Source organism: Lygodium microphyllum, chromosome 9 (assembly GCF_053477565.2).
Source record: "Lygodium microphyllum isolate KBCC chromosome 9, Lygodium_microphyllum_v1.1.10, whole genome shotgun sequence".
NCBI lineage: Eukaryota > Viridiplantae > Streptophyta > Polypodiopsida > Schizaeales > Lygodiaceae > Lygodium > Lygodium microphyllum.
In genome coordinates, this window is record NC_141143.1 from 49,919,901 (window position 1) to 49,938,308 (window position 18,408).

Sequence of the window (18,408 nt, forward strand, 5' to 3'; positions counted from 1 at the left end):
TGAATCTAACTTATAGATTCTACTGAATCATTTTTCCAACATATAATAATTTTTAAATAATAGATGGTATATGCAAAACATCATAGTCTCTTTTTCTTCTTATCATACACAACCAAAAGTACAACATCTATGTGCTTAATGTCAGGCTATGTATCATCACTTGAAAATACATAACCATGAGATTCTCCAGTCATCTCATCAAACCATTCTCCATGTGGGGTCATATGATTCGAAGCACTTGAGTCAATGTACTGTTTCTCATTAACGTTGCCTTGCTTAGGCATATCTTTCGATACATATATCATGGCAAAAAATCTATTTGACTTACATCATTGGCATTAGTAGATGATGCATGACGACCATGTTGTTTGCCCTTACATTTCATATCAACTTGCTTTTTGTGGTAGTCTATTTGCAATATAACCATACTACCAAAATAATGACAATCTCTCTCTCTCTCTCTCTCTATATATATATATATATATATATATGACTGATTATTAGACTGCCAAAGTACCTCTACCTCTAAGTGATCTTCCTCTACCTTTGAAAAATCCTGAATCTCTTTGGTCATGTGCACTTGAATCATTTCATGAATTTTGTTGTTATTACCCATAGCTATTTCAAGTGTGACCATGATCTCAAGAAGCTCCTCAAGCCCTACCACCTCTAGTTCTCTAATTAGAGTAAAAAACTATATCTTTGCTTTTGAGAGATACTAGATCCTATATTCAAGCCCAACATGACTTCTTCATGTGACAATAGTGCAAGTAACTCATTCCAATCAGGGGGTTTCGGTCTTATAGAAACATATTGTCAAAACTTTTGTATTCTTTACCCAAACCATTCAAAGTAACTACAACCATATCATCATCCTTGATCTTTGAGCCAATGGAGGCAAGTTGATTAGCAATGGTTTTAATTTCAATGATATAATTCTTTTGCCATTTCTAGTCATATTATTAAACTCCTACTCAAGCTGAATTTTCCTTTCATGTGTTACATTCTCATACTTTTTCATAAGAATTTCCTACACATTCTTCGAAGAGTGGTCTACATGGCCATAGAGTCTTATATATATAATGAAAAGCAATATAAAACTTTACTTGCTCTTTTCATCCACTGTCTATGAACTCTCTATTGCTCAAGAGAAGGATTTCTATTTGGAAAATTTGGGTCAGCTTCATCTCCAATACATAAGTTCCAATAACCTCTTCCAAGAAGAAAGTTTTTCATTCTAAACTTCCATAAAGTAGAATTCTTATTACACAATTTCTCCCACACAATTTGGGTAATATTATTACTAATCATTGCATTTGCCATAATTCTATAATCACCAGTTCAAAATAGTATAATGTATTTCCACTTGGGCAATAGAAATGCTTTTAAAAAATCTACAAAAACTTATTACGACTTGCTAGTTGTAGCTACAAATACATCACAATCAAGACTTCAACAAGTAGAAACAAGTAAGTTGATTGTATTTCAATTATAGCTCACTATAAACATGCATTCACCATTCAGAATGACATAACTCAAAGAGCTTTTAAATATTTTTCAATAGCTTCTACTCATCGTACAAACTCTTCAATGATCCAAGTACATGTGTAGCTCATAATAGCACTTACATACAACCATACATTAGTCAAAGTACCCAAGAATGTCGTTATGTTCAATCTATATAAACCATGCCAAGCAAGTCAAGCTTATGAAAGGTGAGAAGGATCGAAGCTTGCACGCGAGCTATGGCGGGAGAGCAAGAGCAAGAAAGAGAGAGACAAGAAATGGGAACTCCAACAGTCACAATGTGTGACCGGGCCTTCCTTTATTCAAACTGTCACTAAAAGAATAAAGAATAAAGTGACGTGACGGGTGCCCGCTACCTGCAATGTGCAGTGGCGGGTACTGTCAGTGTAGTAATACACGGGGCGGCACGGCGGAGGTGCCTTTACCCCCAACAACCTCCCACTTAAAGGCGAATCTGCCCTAGTGAGAGAGAAAAGAAAAAGAAAAGACAGTACAAATGTACATAGGTACAAGGGATGAGGAAAGGTGACATCTCATCCAACGCCCATCAACCTCCTGAGGAAGGCAAAGCGCTCAGTAGTGAGGCTCTTCGTGAGCAAATCTGCAGGATTCTCGTCAGTGGAGATCTTGACAAGGTCAACAGACCTGTCCTCCACGACACCACGTATGAAGTGATACCTCACCTCAATGTGTTTCGTCTTCGCATGGAAGACCGGATTCTTAGCCAACTGAATGGCACTCATAGAATCCGAATGCAGTGTAGGTGTAGCATCAATCCCAAGGTCAGCAACTAGACGGCCTAACCATATGGCCTCCTTGCAAGCCTCAGTGGCTGCAACATACTCGGCCTCAGTGGTAGACAAAGCCGTACACTTCTGAACCCTGGACATCCAAGAGATAGCCCCTCCAGCATAGGTGAATACATAGCCAGAAGTGGACTTCCTACTATCTGCATGTCCTGCATAATCGGAGTCAGTGTACCCCACGACCCCTGTATCCTGGCTGCCATAGCAAATACACATATCTGCTGTGCCCTTCAGGTACCTCATGATACCCTTCACGGCATCCCAATGTCTGCTGCCAGGTGTAGCCATATAGCGTGCCACAACACCAACTGCATGTGCAATATCTGGACGAGTGGCTATCATGGCATACATCAAACTGCCCACGGCTGATGCATAAGGGATCTTGGCCATCTCGGCCCTGTGCTCATCTGTCTGCGGACAATCGGCCTGTGATACCTTCACATAAGAAGGTAATGGACAGCCAATAGGCTTTACGTCCTGCATGCGGAAGCGCTCAAGGACTTTATGAATGTACTCCCGCTGTGAGAGATACAAAAGTCCCTGATGCCTATCGCGCTTAATGCGCATCCCAAGTATATGTGAGGCATGTCCCAAATCCTTCATCTCAAAGCTCTTCTTCAGCTGAGATTTAAGAGCATCTAGCTCATCATGAGCTTTCCCTACTATCAGCATATCATCAACATAGAGTACCAAGATAAGCAAACTGCCATCACGGGCTTTCTTCGTGTAAAGACACGGATCCATAGCACTCTTGCTGTAGCCCTGTGACTGCTTAAAGGCATCAAACTTATGATACCATTCCCTAGGTGCCTGCTTCAAGCCATACAAGCTCTTCTTCAACTTGCACACTAGGTGCTCCCTGCCAGGTTCTGCAAAGCCCTTAGGCTGATCCATATAGATCTCATCATGCAAGTCCCCATGTAGAAAAGCCGTCTTGACATCCATCTGATATAGATCTAAGTCAAGCTGTGCAACCAAAGCCAAGACTAAGCGCAGGGTGGTCATCTTAACCACAGGAGAGAAGACCTCATCAAAGTCCACACCATGTTCCTGCTTAAAACCCTTTGCTACCAATCTAGCCTTGTATGCCGGCTTGGGGTGTCCAGGGGTACTTTTCAGCTTGTACACCCACTTGCATGGCAAAGCCTTCTTGCCCTTAGGCAAGGCAACCAAATCCCAAGTCTCATTCTTATGCAAGGAGTCTATCTCAGACTGCATAGCCCTCTCCCAGGAGTGACTGTCACCCCTGCGCATAGCCTCATCATAAGTGAAAGGCTCTCCTGCATCTGTAACCAAAACATAATGCATAGAGGGCTGAAATCTGTCAGGTGGACGTCTATCTCTAGCAGACCGTCTCACCGCAGGCTCTGCTGCCTGTCTAACTACCTGTCCAACATCCTGGCCCTGTGGAGGAACTGCTACAGGCTGTACTACTGGCTGTGCTGGAGCTTTAGGCTCCTCCTGAAAGATCACTCTGCGGATCTCAACCACCTTCTCAGGCTGCCTGTGCATCTTGTCTTCATGGAAGACGACATCATGGCTGCGTACTATTTTCCGCGCCTGCGGATCCCATAGGCGATAGCCCATCTCTCCTAATTCACCATAGCCAAGGAATATGCATTTAATGCTCTTTGGATCCAATTTACTCCTCTTGTCCTTGGGCACATGGCAGAATGCCTCACATCCAAAGACACGGAGATGCGCATAAGAGGGTGGCTTACCAGCCCAAACTTCCTCTGCAACCTGGAAATCCAATCCACTGGAAGGCGATCGGTTTATGACATGCACTGACGTACTAACTGCCTCAGCCCAAAAACTCGGGGGTAGGCCTGCATGGCTAAGCATAGAGCGCACACGCTCCTGAATAGTCCTGTTCATGCGCTCAGCCAAACCATTCTGGGGTGGGGTGTAAGGGGCGGTCAACTGACGCTTAATACCCCTGTCATCACAAAACTGCTCAAAAGCATGCGAGACATATTCTCCCCCATTATCTGTCCTAAGGCATTTCAGCCTATACCCAGTCTGGTTCTCAACAAGAGCAAGCCATCTCTGAAAAACTGCCAAGACATCGGACTTTTGCTTTATGGGATAAGCCCACACTTTCCTAGAAAAATCATCAATGAAGGTAACGAAGTACTTCGCGCCACCCATAGACATGCAAGGCATAGGCCCACAAACATCGGAATGCACCAATGCCAAGGGCTCACTCAAGCGTGGCCTACCCGATTTCTTATGCATAGACCTATTCTGCTTACCATAAAGACAATGATCACACGAGTCAAAACATGCATAATCCAAAGGCGGAAGATACTGCAAACCAGATAACATTTTCATTCCTTTCAAAGACATATGCCCCAAACGGGCATGCCAAAGTGATACATGTGGGATAGAGCCCACTGCCAAAACATGGTCTACAGAAGACCCAGATACAACAAGAGGATAGAGGCTGCCAGCCTTGGCGCCTCTAGCAAGCACAAGTCTGCCTTTGGTAATCTTCCAGGCAGAATCCCCAAAACAGACATGAAATCCTGCATCATCCAACTGTCCTGCAGACATAAGACTACGCGTAAGCGCAGGTACATGACGTACATCCCTGAGCAAAAAGGAACTGCCAGTGGAAAACTGCAACTGAATATCTCCACAGCCCACAATATCAAGAGACCTGTCATCTCCAAGTCTGACTGATCCAGATACAGTACGGTAAGAGTGAAACCACTCACGGTAAGGCGTCACATGGAAGGACGCACTTGAATCCAATAACCAGCACTGTGCATACATACTAGGTGTCTCAGTCAAGTGTGAAGCATCAGAAGAACTAGCTGCAAGTATAAACTCATCACCACCATCGGACTCTTCAGTCTGCGTGACATTAATTTCCTCAATCTTGACGTTGGACTTCGCAGGTACTATGCTGCGATCAGAGGACTTCTCCTGCACTTTATCTTTCCCCTTATCCTTGCGCTTCTCATTGCGCAACTCATGACACTGTGGTCTAATATGGCCCTTTTTCCCACAATGATGACAAGTGACATTTGCATTGTGTCCACGCGACTTACTACGCGACTTGCCACCACGCGATTTAGACCGACCCTTCTGCGAGTCACGGCCTCGGCCATTACCACGGTCATACCTGTCATTCCTGCCTCTAACTGTCAAAGCATGACTACCACGAGAGGCATCCAAGTTTTTGCGATTCACCTCTTCCTGAAGAAGAGCACTCTCAACATCTGCCAATTTTAGAGTAGCACTAGAGGCACAAAGAGCAGTGCGGAATACATCCCATGACTCATTCAGAGTTCCAAGCAAGAAAAGAGGAGTTACTTCCTCTCCAAAGGTGATATCCTGCGAAGTCAGGTTCTTCAGTATAGCATGGAACTGGCTCAAGTGAGCAGACATAGTCGCATTATCCTTCATGCGCAGATCCATAAGCTGCTTCAACCAGTACATCTGACTCGCCGGACTTTTCTTATCATAAAGATTCTTGATCTTATTCCATAGATCCCATGCACTCTGTGCTTCCTCAAATACATTATAATGTACCTGTTCAGTGAGAGACAATACAATCGTGGACTTGCATAGCTCATCAAGTTCAAGCCAGTCGTCAATGTCCATAGTTTCAGGCTGCTCCCCACTCAACCAAAGTGGCTTAATCTGAGATTTCTGCACCAAAACCTGCCATATTTGACTCTTCCAGTAAGAGTAGTTGGTACCATCCAACTTTGTAATGTTAAAGATGGCACTATCATGCGAAGATGACGCCATTATGCAGGCTGGAAATGCCCAAACAGTCCAAAATTGCTTGCTGTTTTACTGCAGAAACTGCCCAAAAATGACCAAAACGGGGTCCAAAGGGTGAGCAAAGTGTGCCAAAAGTTGCTGCCCACTTAGTACTAGGTGCGGTACACCAAATCAGGATATTTCAGCATGAAAAGTACACCTCAGTCCACCAATAACTGCTTGCTGTAATAAATTGCAGGTATGCAGTCTAGAGAGCAAACTGTCCCAAAATAGGATCCAATGTCAAGCAAACAATGCTAGGTCCAAAGTCGGCATGAAACGGACATAAGCAAGGCCAATGACAGTGAAAAGAACATGAGCTCAACACCAAGCATGTCAAAATAACATCTGCCAGTGAAAGGCACACCCCCAGACACTCTAGGCAAAGTGTTCCTGTAACTGCCAAAACCTGACACAAATAGGTATCTGCTCAAAGAGAAAGATCCAAATATGAGACTCAGCTCATAAGCATCCTGTGAACCAAGAGTACATCAATGCATATCCATAAAGATCGGAGTATGATCCCAAAGTCTCAATGTGTATGTAGCTGCTCAAGACATGAACTGCTCCAAATACATGTAAGTGCTCCAATAGCATGCAACTGTCAAAGGTCAAGAAAGCATGTAAAATGCTCCCACTGGCACAAAAGGCGTATAAAGCGAGCTCAGAAGCTCAAACAACCCAAGAGAAAGCACCAGTGATAAGTGACCCTGTCAATGCATCAAGCGCATCTGAGAGAGCATGACATACATGAAGCACCGGTCGTATTAACCATGAAGCAATACATAAGCCCAAATAAGCTCTCGGTCAACTCAATGACATCCAAATAGCAACCAAGATCAGTGATCAAGTAAGCCGGGAATGCTCAAATACATCCAAATCCAAGCTCCAAATGTCGGTATGGCATACACGAACCAAATAGCATATGCCACGAACCAAAGCATGTAATGCAAAAGCCTAACTATCAAGCAGAGACATGAGGCATAGGCGGTCCACGAGCATGCCGAGTCGGTCCAAATGCCAGTGAAGACGGAGCTAATGCGAAGCTCAAAAGCATCCCATAATCTCATACATATGCTCCAAGTTGTCCCCAAATGTCAAAGATATCATGCCAAAGCTCAAAGCATACATCCGGTATCGGTAGGTAAGTGCCAAAGCATGTAAAGTACCTTCAGCCCACTGTTATTCCAGCATGTATTTACTGTTCTAAACAATAGATTTCAGCCCCAAATTCAAGCCAAAATCATGGTCAAACCAAATGCATACATCCCCAATACATCCGGGTAGGAAGTAGACCGCATACGGGCATCAAACAAGGTAACCGGAGTAGAGTATAAGCATTAAATGCCAATGCCAAGTGTGGCTGCCCTGTTTCCAGCACTGTATAACAGTAAATAACAGTCCCAAATCAGCCAATATTTCAAGCCAAAATCATGGCATAATCATGTGCATACATTCCCAAGGCACTAGGCATCATGTAGACCGCATACGGGCATCAAATAGCACAACCGGAATGGAGTATAAGCAACAAATGCTAATGCCAATGGTGCTGCCCTGTTTTCAGCCTGTTATGACAGTTTATGACAGTCCCAAATCTGAAGAAATCAGCCCCGAAAGATCAAGACCAATACCCAAAGCTTGAATGACATCAAACATGAAGTCTATAGCCCTCTTGATCAAGGTAGAGAGCAAGAAGCAATGGCCAAGTGTGGAGCTGAAGTAGATGAGTGCTCACAGCCTGGAAAAAAATGATGCAATCTGCCCTGTTGGTGCTGAATTTGCTGTTGCTCCACATGGGCTGAAAAGGGGGTAATGGGGGGCTCAATGATGGCCCAAGGTAGGCACATACCAAGCCATGAAGGCCCAATGCAAAGGGGAGGGAAGATATGAGCTATGGAGCTCAAGAAGAGTGGTTGCCCTTTGTTCCTGCCCTGTTTCAATCTGAGAATACACTCAAATGCCTGCAAATGCTGAAGCAATACCTCAAGGGCAAGGCCCTGATGAAGCTCAAGAAGGCCAGGATGGAGCTCGGGAAGCCGGGGAGAGTCGGGAGCTCAAGAGGTCGGCTATGGCTGCCGGGATGGAGACCCAATGCGTGAAGCGAGTCGATGCGAAGGTCGGGAAGCACCGAGTCGAGCTCGAGCAAGAGAATGCCAAGCTCTGATACCAGTTGAAAGGTGAGAAGGATCGAAGCTTGCACGCGAGCTATGGCGGGAGAGCAAGAGCAAGAAAGAGAGAGACAAGAAATGGGAACTCCAACAGTCACAATGTGTGACCGGGCCTTCCTTTATTCAAACTGTCACTAAAAGAATAAAGAATAAAGTGACGTGACAGGCGCTCGCCACCTGCAGTGTGCAGTGGCGGGTACTGTCAGTGTAGTAATACACGGGGCGGCACGGCGGAGGTGCCTTTACCCCCAACAGCTTAGTCCTCCAATAACTAGCAACAATATCTCCACAATATTTGAAGTTTTTTAACTTAATAACTCCTCAAATCATCCCAATACCTTTGTCATATCATCTGAAAATTAAAACATATTCATTAAGTATCAATGGTTACATAGCTCTCATGTGAACATGATAAAGTCTCTTTCCACAAATAGTAACCAACAAAGGTCTATTATAAACAACATTGAATCAACTATAAGCTAAGAAAACAATGCTCAAACCATCCCACATGATATCCTAGAGTAGCCAAGCATCATTCAAGTATCAATAGACATCAATATAAGCTCCATTGAGCTTCAAACAATGAAATACATGTTATCTCAATGTGCATTATAGCACTATGTGTGATGTGTACAAGTAGTAACTAAAGATTAGTGCCTTCCTAGAGTGCCCCAGTACTTGAATATGATACCAATATTAGTGCCAAGAATTCCTTTAATATCCATTGGGAAACCTAAGCAAGTATTATCTATTCAAGACTAAACTGTATGCATTAAAAAACATGCATAAAACTACATGAACAACTTTAGGATCTATTGCAAAACATAGGATAGATGGCAAGGAGCACTTGATGGTACTCAAGCAAGCTTGAGATGATGCCTTGACAAGCCTTGATAACTTGAAAGATCATAGACGAAAGGTCAAGTCCAGTTCCACAACTCTAGCTCCTGCAAAGCCTACTCTAATACCATGTTTAAAGAGAGATAGACACAAGATAGAGCCATTACTAAAATGAGGATAGTGATCCCTCTTCTCTTCATTATTCAATTATGTAGAACAATTCAGTAAGTCTAACACACAACTATCTTGCCATAGTGTAGCTGTCTATTCCATTTTGATAAAAAAAGAGGGGTGGAAGGCGATGCTCTTGTGGTGCAGGATCCTATTTAAGTAGTATCCTAAGTAGTCTAAGATAATTATAGGTAGTGATGAAGGCGGGATCATGACAGGAGGAGAATTCGTTACCGAATCAGACTATAGAATCATTTAGGTCCTCTGGCATGAAAATGAGGGTCTCTTCAGGTTTAGTAGCATTGGCATTCTAAATCCATGGAAAGTCATATCGACTGTGGATGTTTGGGTTAAAATCCACTCCTACCCTTCTCGAATATGGCATGAAGGTTGGATTATTCGCTCGAAGGGTAGGGTGTTACCACAAGCCCTCCACACATCCATGTTCACAAAAAAATTGTGCTTCCTCCATGTGCATTGGCATTCATAGCCCTTCACAACCCTGGGCACTTCAAAAATTTTATCCAGCCAAAAATGTGCATCCTTGGTCCCCCATAGGGTGGGATTTTTCTCTTTCTTTGAAGTCCATTTGTCTCCTAGCTGGCTTCCCACATTAATCACCTCTTTCACCATCTTGACTGGCAGTACTCTTTGCAAGTTGGCGAGGAATTAGAAATTAAGGTCAAAGGGCATTCTAGCAGTCTCCTATTGCTTCTAGATCACAAGTTTGGCATTAAATCTTGTTGGGATGTCATATTGGCTTGGTGGGATGGGCATGGTTGGCACCACTACTAGCTTAGCATTCAATTTGCGATTTGCTTGCTCCATCGTCCGTTTCCTCTTCCTTTTAAGCTATGATTTCCTTTCAACAAAGGTGTCTACCTACTACTGTTGTTCTTCTAGCTAGCCTCTTCTCCTTGCTGGACCGCCTATTGTGCCCTCTTGGTGAACCCTAGTACATCGACTTCTTATGGGGTCAAGATTTCTTGCAATAGATTGTTTCATTTCTCTCCAAGGCCAAGGTTGATGCCCATGGGTTGTGCTGGAAAGTGCTTGAGGGAGGGAGTGTGAGTGAGTGAGGGAGTGAGTGTGTGAGGGTGAGGGATCTTGGAGGTGAAGCCCTCCACCATCACCTCTCTTCTTTTTCCCTTTCTTTTTTTCTCTTGTCTTGCACATGGCTATAGAGGATGGAGCTTGGAGGAAGAGGCTTGAGGATGCTTGAGCTTGCATCAAGAAATGTGGAGCTACCGGAGTGCTTGAGAGAGGAGGCAACTCAATCGAGCATCAAGGTAAGCTCACTACACTCATAGAGAGAGGGAGAGCGCATCGGCTATATGAGAGGTAGCCATTAGTGCTCCCTTGAAACGCTTGAACAATAAGTAGTCCGTGGGTCTTGGTGGTTGAGTGTGAGCTCCCAACATCTTTGTAAGTGCATCTCTCTCTCACAATTTTTCAAAGATTCGCCTTTCCCCTTTTTATGATTATATCCTATGTTTAGTACACATGTGTGTGTGTTTTCAATTGAGAGATAATCATATTTACTTTCTATTATCTCTCTCTCAATTGAAAACACACACACACACACACACACACACACACACACACACACACACACACACACACACACACACACACACACACACACACACACACACACACACACACACACACACACACACACACACACACACACACACACACACACACACATAATAGATAGCATGTATTACCTTATAGTTAATATGATTATTACCTTTATCATTAATCAATTTAGCATGTTCTAATGGGGAATACCAACATAAATATGTAATTTAGGAGTGTATAGAGCAATCGTTAAGGCATATGTATGGGTTGCATGAGAAACCAAGTTCAAATCCCAATGATAAACTAATGGATTCTAGCTCCTATATGGGGCGTTGTGAGGGCATATAACTTGCCATGAATGGCATCACATATATTTTAAATAAAGATGGATAATTTCATACTACATGAGGTCATTCTCATCGCTCCTCATCAGGTAGAACTTTAATCTAAGTGAAAAAACCAAGGTTGCTCAAAAGACAAGACTGACAAATAAGGCTCCTCCACTTGATAAATGTGTAGAAACATGGACTCAGTGGTAATAGTGGGCGATGAAGTAGAGGTAGACAAAGGCTCTATATAGATCCACCCTTCACTCTTAGACAAAGGTGAGGATATATCCTCCAACACTTCTCCTCGAGGTTCGAGGTCTTCCCACAATGAGGACACATAGGATATCCTCTACACTTCCCCATAAAAGTTGTATCTGAGTCCAAAGGTGATTCCAACTTATCACCTTGGGATATTCTCTACACTTCCCTTCCTTTTGATTGGCTTGTCCTGTACCTATAGATAAAAACACATCAACAGAGCCATCTACATGGGCTCCCCAAGAATCTAGCTCACTATGACATGCATCCTACTCAAGCACCAATGGGACTAGCTCCTCCCAAGTAAGATTCTCTCAGCTATGAGAAGTGAGAAGACTCATGGAGAACACATCATATGTTAGAGACAAAGACATGAGAGAAGTGTCATAGCTTGGTCTTCCAAAGAAATGTCTATACTAAGGAATGAAATCTCATCCTAAATATCCTCAATCCTATGGATGTGATCACTCATTGTAGGGGAATCTTCCCAAATGTTTGGATCCAAAAGAGAGATGCCAATCTCCTCCAAATCTCTGTAGTGGCGTGTGTATCAAACATGCATAAGCATATAATCTGTACAACTCAATAAGAGAAAAGAACAAGCTCATGGCATTCAACTAATCCCATAAAGCTGTCGAATATGTGGTCACACCATCACGAAGATCTACAATAGGTCAAGACATAAGGTCTATAACAAAAACCCAAAGGTCACAATCGTCGAGGAGACACTCCATGCGGCACAACCATGGAGGATAGTTCATCCCATCCAGCTTGTCGGATGCGGAGAGAGAGGATAGGACTAGAACTTGATCAGGAGATGCCATCAATGCCAATTGGGGACTAGAAGCCATGAAAGAATATAACATGAAAGAGTAATAAGATGTTGATCAGTCAGAATCACAAACCACATGATCTCCCATAGCATGCACATCAGCCATAAATGTCATTCAATTAAGTACCTGCAAGAAAACAAAGAAGATGCTACTACTAGAATAAAGATGACCGGTAAGAGGTGTCCTGGGGATAACCAGGTCTGTCGGGACACATTACACAAGAATACTAATTGGGAAAGGTAGGCAGGGAGTATTTGATACTGAAGGAAAAACATAATTCTAGGTAGAGAGAGGAAGTTGTAAATGTAAAGGAAAATAGGCCTTCAACTTGGAGCTTCAGCCAATCTACGGGCTAGTAAAGGATTAGGAGTACATGCAAATCTACCCTAATGTGGGGTTGCAATGGAGGCTACCTAGCACCAAAAAGCAGTCACTCTAGTCCGCAAAGACCAACCAGTATGAGAACACAGTAGAGAAAGAAACCAATCCACTTGTAAACAAGTTGCTTAGCAGAGAATAGTGCTTCCTAGCCTACAAATGTGCCATCCAAGAGAACCAATGACCTACTTGCACAAAATGCACCAATACAACAATTGCTTGCATAAAACATAGGTAATGCAGGGCCTGGTTCTACAACATGTGTATTAGGGGCTGCCTACAAGGAACACAAGTTTGGTTTGGTTGCCTAGCTTGTTTGACATTGCGTAGGTGCAATGATGGTGCCACCCAGGTTACTAGAGGCTGCCCAAGAGAAAAAGGTAAATCTGCCCTAGTAAACATCATCTAAAAAAGGGTTGGAAACAAGCTATCGTGCCCTACTTGACTCCAATTACAAGGTCTATAGCACATGGGGATTATGCTTGGCAAGTTTTTTCATGGACAATACCCTCCTTTTCGAGATCTCTGACTCCCATGTGGCCTCAATACCATGTGAGAGTGCACAACAGAATGAGAAAAGTGAACACAAAGAGAAGAAGGAGACAAAGAGAGAACCAGGAGAGAGAAGGAATAATGTAACTGCAATGGCTGAGGGTACAATGTCGCAATTGTCAACCCTAACAAGTAGCTCTTCGAATTAGTGTGGGTGCTAAACAGAAGCAAGGGGATGAGAGAATGAGGAGGGCTAGCTAATTATGAAGGATTAATGATGGATAATGGATAATGAAAGTGGAACTGCAAGCTGCTTGTATATAGGAAAAAAAGAACCCTAAATGTGGTGAAACTTTGTGCCCTCCATCTAAAGTGTCTTAAACACATAACGTAATAGACAAATACAATGTCAAAGCTCCTAATGTCCTCATCTAACTCAAACTAAGGCTCATAGGTGTAGGAGATGACCACACAAGACACAGTTGACTAGTAACATAGGCTACTAGGTTATGGCTCACCACAAGCAATCACTAAACCACTCTAAGAATCAAGGACCTCAACTATGGTCACTATAAAGAATATTGCTCACCCCAACTGGCAAAGCTAGCAAACAAGTAACAACTTCACCCCAAGCTCGAGGACATGGTAGACATCATCCAGTGTAGTCAGATTGAGGACTTGGTTAATAGCAAAATTGATGCAACCGTAAGCCTGAATCTTGACCAAGGAGTAATTCCCAATCCGAACATGCTCGATTGTAAGGGCTTGAAAAATGTCCATAGGGATCATATAATGTGTAGCTCCACTATCTTGAGATAATAAATCAGCTATGGAGGAGATAGAAATGAGATAGTGATAATGAGTGAGCCGAAGCAAGACATTAGAGTGTACTTGCTATGAACAGAACTAAAAAGAGTAAAGGTACAATCTCAGTTAGGTCACCTAAGTAGCCCTCTACAAATTGACTAGAGTTAAGCTAACTAACTTTAGTCCCTAATGTCACTACTTTTAAATGTCAAGACACTAGGCATGTGTGTGTGTGCGTGCGCGCGTGCACACACACACACAAGTGACACTTATTAAAGTGTCCACACCACATGAATTACATGGGCACTATCTAAAATGACCAAATTCTAGCATACATCCCTGGAGTGCCAATGAGATGAAGTATAAGGATGATCAATCACCAAAATATAATAAGTTTAAGAACTTTCAAAAAGCCTCAAACTTCTCACATAATAGTGCCTTGGTGAAAATGTCTCCAACATTTTCCTATGTGGGTACATATATCAAGTTCATCTCTCTTATGTGGCATCTCTCTCTAAGTGAAATAGAGGATTTCGTGCCACTGCAATAGCACTCTAACAGCCAAAAAGAATGGGTGTGAGACTCTCCAATGGTAAATGTAGATCATCCAACAACTTGGGCAACCATACACATTCCATTATTACCATATGAAGGCTATCATGTACTTATAAAAATGTCAGATCTAGAGCATGGTAAGAGCTATGCAGGTTGGAAGATAAAGACTAAATTCTTGTTGACATGGATATTGAGTAGACAATTGTTACACAAGTGAACTAGGTTCCAAGATGGAAGCTTGGACTCATAAAGACAATCTTGTGTATTGGATTGACAATGACAATGACAATAACTGAAAGAGGAAAGCATCATGATATTGCATTCATCATTGTGAAAGTATAATGCTTTATAGTAGTTGGGTTGTTCCATTCCCTTCATTGTGCATATGGGATTCAAGACATCTCTTCCTGGAGCATAGATCATTTGTCTATATCCCGACCCCCCTCCCCCTCAAATGATGAGTTCCTACACTTGTTGGCTTTTGCCCCCCCTACATGATGACATGGCTCAGGAGACTAGCTCATAGAGGTAGCCTAGTCAAGTTAAAGCTTGAAACTTTACATCTTTGGCAAGGGTTTTGTTTTACAAAGCAAGTCCACTAAGAGAAAAATATAGATCCACTATGGGAAAAAACATATGAAAGACACAATGAAAGTTCTTTAGAACAATTTGTTAGAGTTGTCGATGGTAGTGGAAGCATCTTCTTCTTCTTCTTAATTCATGAACTGGTTTCAGTGGTGATCATTCTGCATCTGTTGTGTTCTTTTCTTGTGGAAACATTCATTGGCTATATGGCTAGTCTTGCCATAGTAATGGCATATAATTTGATCCTTGTTGTTGTTGGTGTTGAGTCCTCGACCACGGCCTTTTGTTCCATAAGTGCCCTTGGTGTACAAGAGACTGTTTTTGGTGGTGTGTTCCTTTGCATCCCTGCTTTTAACTTTTCTTTCTCCATCAAGTAGTGAGTGCTTAATATCTTTAAGAGAGAGACTTGGAATATTACTTAGGGTGGACACAAGATTCTCATATGGATCCTTATTTACACTTGCAAGTAATAGGGCTATTGCTTCATCTTCATCAATATTCTTATTAAGAGTTGTAAGTTGGGTTTTTAGACTCTTGAACTTGTTAATGTGTATGGTGATGGAAACACTATATTTTATATCCAATTTATAAAATTGCATGAGTAAATTTACCTTTGAATTCTTTGCTTGGATACCAAAGATCCTGTCAAGTTCCTTCCAAGCAGTTCTAGTATCTCTGATGCCAGAGATATGATGTAGCCCCCAAGCAATGATGCCTAGTGCCTTGTTATTCATCTTCTTATATTCTTTGGTTTTTGGTGGAGCTACTACAAGGATGCCGCTTTTTGAATCTTATTTCTCGCCATTTGCATCACCTTCATCATCTCCAAAGAGATCCCATAGGTCTTTCCTCATGAGGTGATACATGGTCTTTTCCTTCTAGGCATGGAAGCTTTCTCCATTGAACTCTGCTATTTCTTTGAGTTTTTCCATTTTTAATCAGAAGAAAATCAACTAGCAAAGGAGTTTTACTTCAATGTGTTAAGAGACACAAGATGATAAGTGTTTAACAACACTGCATGAGTGTTAAAAGGATACTATCTTGGAGCTCAATGTCAGATGTTGATGCTTGATCTTCTTCTTGCTTGTTGATTTAGCATGATGCTTTGTTGGAAATTAAGTACTCAGTAAGACCAGAGTGATAGAGTCTTTAGTGAATTGAGAGGAGTAAGAAAATGAAGGGTTTTATGACCTTGAGGAAACTTGGGTGTGGTTGTCCTTTTAGGGTTTCATGACAGCGGCCTGGTTTTTTACTTATTGAAACTTACAGAGATGACCATTCAGAAAACCCTTTGAGTTGGAGAGGTCTTATGTATGGCTCTTTGAAAGCCGTGTGGTTGTAGGGTAGATCTCACAACGCATAGGGCAAATTGTCATATGGACAATAAACGGTGCAATACTGGACTGCGAGTTTAAATTCTAACCATGCTAAGCTCTAGAGTGGCCAATGTCAAGTTTTTATGTGATACATAGTAGTGTCCTGAGTTAAAAAACAAATCCCTAGAAGGAAGCAAGTTGAGATATGCTCTGATTTGAGATATCTAAAAGCTCAAAGTTAGGTAGGTGCTGCTTTGGCTATGGCAGACACGGGGTCAAGTGGATATGGAAGTGAGAAATGGACCCATAAGCAGTTGACCTGAGATTAAGGGGGACTAAGAGAGCAGAGAAGGGAGTTATGCCATGCTCAACTCAGCTCTGATACCATGTAAAAATGTCAGATCTAGAGCATGGCAAGAGCTATGGAGGTTGGAAGATGAAGACTAAATTCATGTTGACATCTATAATGAGTAGACAACTATTACACAAGTGAATTAGGTTCCAAGATGGAAGCTTGGACTCATAAAGACAATCTTGTGTATTGGACTGACATTGACAATGACACTAATTGAAAGAGGGAAGCATCATGATGTTGCATTCATCATTGTGAAAGTACAATGCTTTATAATAGTTGGGTTGTTCCATTCTCCTCATTGTGCATATGAGATTCAGGACATCTCTTCCTAGAGCATATATCGTTTGTCTATTTCTCAACAGTACTCAGTCTCATAAGATGAGGTAGCCACTATAAGTTGTTTCTTGCTTAGCCATGAAATGCATAAATGGCCCACAAAGAAATAGCGTCCACTAGTAGACTACCTACTATATGCATCACTAGCCCAATTTGAATCACTGTAAAGCCTATAAGTGCAAGTCTCTCCCCCGCGAAATAATAATACATGTGACTGAGTACCTTGCAAATACCTAAAGATCTGCTCAACAATTTACAAATGTATGGTCCATGGGCTATGCATATACTTTCTCACTTGAAATACTATATACTAAATGTTAGGGCGTGTGTTGCAAAGGTAAATAAGACCGCCAATAGTCTGAATGTAAATTGCAACATCAGACATTTGTTCACCCTAAAAATCTTGCATATTAAACCTATGTAATAGCTTATCCACATATTCTAACTATGACATGATGATACCATGCTAATTTTCAATGAATCCCTAAATAATAGTGTAGGTAGCCCATATCTAAGATAGCAAATGCATGTTTTATTTTAGCCTTAAAATCTACAAAATTTTCCTCTCTAAGGCCAATGAGCAATATGTCATCTACATAAAGAATGGTAATCAACAAGTCCCCCCTTCATTCCTTATGTACACAATGGGAGCAATTGGACTATTTTTGAACCCTTTACTAACCAAATAAGCATCAATTTTAGAGTACCACGCATGAGGAACTTGTTTGAGACCATAGAGAGCTTTATGCAACTTGCATACCATGTGCTCTTTTCCCTAAAAACCACAAACCCTGGAGGTTGTGACACATAAACATCCTCATGTAAACCTCCATTCAAAAATATTGTCTTAATGTCCAATTGATGTACTGTCTAGCCATAATTTATAGCCATAGCAATTACACATCTCATCATAGTCATATGAGATGTAGGAGCAAATTTTTTCTCATAATCTATGCCCTTCTTCTGCACATAGCCTTTTGCCACCAACCATGCTTTGTATCTATCAATAGTGCCATTAGCCTTATGTTTGAGTTTAAAAACCCATTTTGTTCCAATGGCCTTTTTACTCAGTGGGGTAAATCCACAAGATCCCATATAGAGTTAGTAATAATAGAGTCTAACTCATCTTGCATGGTCTACATCCAACATACATCTTAATGAGCTTCATCTAACGAAGTAAGCTGAGCATCATCCAACAATGAGCTCATAAATACGTGCTCATCACAATAATCTACTTTGTAAAATTAGTCAAATATACCCCCTCGCATCATGTGCTGCATATCTAGCAGCT